We start from the raw sequence: 2,290 nt of genomic DNA, 5'->3' as shown, positions 1-2,290 counted from the left end.
TCAAGATCTTGACTTTATTCATCAATAATCAATCACATTTATTAAGTGAATAATTTACTTAGTTATTACACCTTGCCTTTGCAATCATAAGATCAAAGTTGTCCTAAACTTAGGATGCAGAAGTTCTCTCTCTTAAAGTATATCCGAACATCAACATTTTCTAAATTCTTTGCTTTGGGGAGATCACCTTTAAGATTGATCATTCGTATTATAGGCCACACTTTGAACCGAATTAACTTTTAAATTGATCTTTTAAGTAATTCGTATATCAATCTCAATTATAGAACTTCAAATGGCACTTAGACTAGATTCGACATTTCCAAGTCGTTTAACCTCAACCTGCCAATTCCACATCTAGTCCTTTAGTCCCTTGGCTCCTCCTTACTATGCATAGCTAAGTTCAAGCTCATCCTTAGAGTAAATTTGTTTACTAACTTCTTACTTCATGACCACACATCAATTATAGTAATCATTAGTACTTACTCTCGAGTTAGTTTACGTGCTTATATCCATGAACTATAATAGATCCAATCAATTTTTAAAATCTCACAATCGCTTAATTGAAATTAACACCACTTTTATATGGGCATAACATGCTCAATTAACATAGTGTTCTTATCTTCATGCACATATGTATGAATTTACTTTTACCTCAATGCTTAATTTATACACTCCACCAAATGAATAAATTTCACGGCCTATTTGTTCAACTCCAAATTTCTCCATCCATAATCAGAGGGATATATCATTTCATTAACAGCATTCGTTTAAGATCTCTCTAACACTGGCTTGTGTCACGGGTAGCATTTTAAACCCGAACGACAACCCTACTTACGACCTTTGCATGACATTAACAAGGAAGTGAATTACTGGGAACAGGAGTTCCTATAGCTCCCATAAGATCTATAAGAAAAACCGCAACAAGTCTAAACAACTCCAAATTCTATATGCAGATGCACGTATTCTATTCTACCTAACCTGACTTAACTTGACTAACTTAACTTAACTTGACTAACTTAATTTAACTTAACTTGGACCACGCAGTGTCAGTGTGGATTTCTTAAAACAACTTTAAAACCAAAAACTTTAAAATCCAAAGCTTTAAAATCAAAACCTTTGATCTTTAAACCATGCTCTGATACCACTTAAATTGTCACAACCCGAAACTCCCATCGGGCCCGTGACAACTGCCGCGACGTCCCGATAGACACTCATTATCCCGAATGCCGATCGGAACCCCGCAAGGCTTAGCATCAGCTTTCGCATCTCCTCGGTGAGCGATAGTTATTAAATCTTGCATTTCAAGAAATCATAAGTCGTTTCTAAATCAAAACAATAAAATATTATTTTCTAGCTCACAGAGGCATTTTTGTCATTTTTCTTTGATAATACCGAAACTCGCCAAAAGCATGGTGTAAATGCTAAATATGTTCATACATATTTTAAATCAAATAACTAAAGTATAAAATTACTTTTACAATAACACGTGGGCCCCCAACTAACCAATAAGATGCGAGTCTGTGGACCTATAATTTTGACAATGCAAGGCTAACTGAAGTCCTTTATGCAATCGACTATCTACCGGCTATCCTGAACCTAAAATGTGGGGAATTAAGGGTGGTGAGATTATAAAATCCCAGTAAGTAAACAAACACCATCTAAACTATCTAAAGGAGAGTAAATTGAGATAATTAAAAAATAATTAACTTCAGCAAATTTTTCACATCACGAATATTCATTTCAACCAAATAATCAATATGGCTCGTGAATTACTCAAAACTTGGCTCATGCCAAATCCTGTACTCGGTGACACCTGGACCAGAGGTATCCAACCGAGTCCGCCAAGGCTGTTAAAAATTCAGATTTCGCATAAATCATATTTTTATTTTGAAACATAGTTATTCCTTGGCGTTGGCTGAGTCTCACTCTCACGCGGTGGTCCATGTGAAGTGCACTCAAAAAGCCCACATCAGGAGATACCCTACGCGCCTCTACGACCGAGGTGAGAATATAAAAGGGTTTACCGTGCCCCTCTAATAGGCTAGCCCACGGAACCGCCCACCACTGCAGTAGCTAATCTTTTATCTACCACCTGATTTATAAAATCTTTTTCTGCATGACATGGCAATTTATCGCAACCTAGCCTCTCAAGGCTAAATACACAATACAAATAATTCTAACATTAAAATCAGTTTAGCCATTCATGCTTATTTATTGTCATAAGCCATTCAATTTAAAATATAATTTTTTTACAACACAAGTAGGCAGTCTCCAATTACTCTATTTTCAA

Source organism: Theobroma cacao, chromosome 5 (genome assembly GCF_000208745.1).
Source record: "Theobroma cacao cultivar B97-61/B2 chromosome 5, Criollo_cocoa_genome_V2, whole genome shotgun sequence".
Taxonomy (NCBI): domain Eukaryota; kingdom Viridiplantae; phylum Streptophyta; class Magnoliopsida; order Malvales; family Malvaceae; genus Theobroma; species Theobroma cacao.
Note: the sequence above shows the minus strand (reverse complement) of the source record.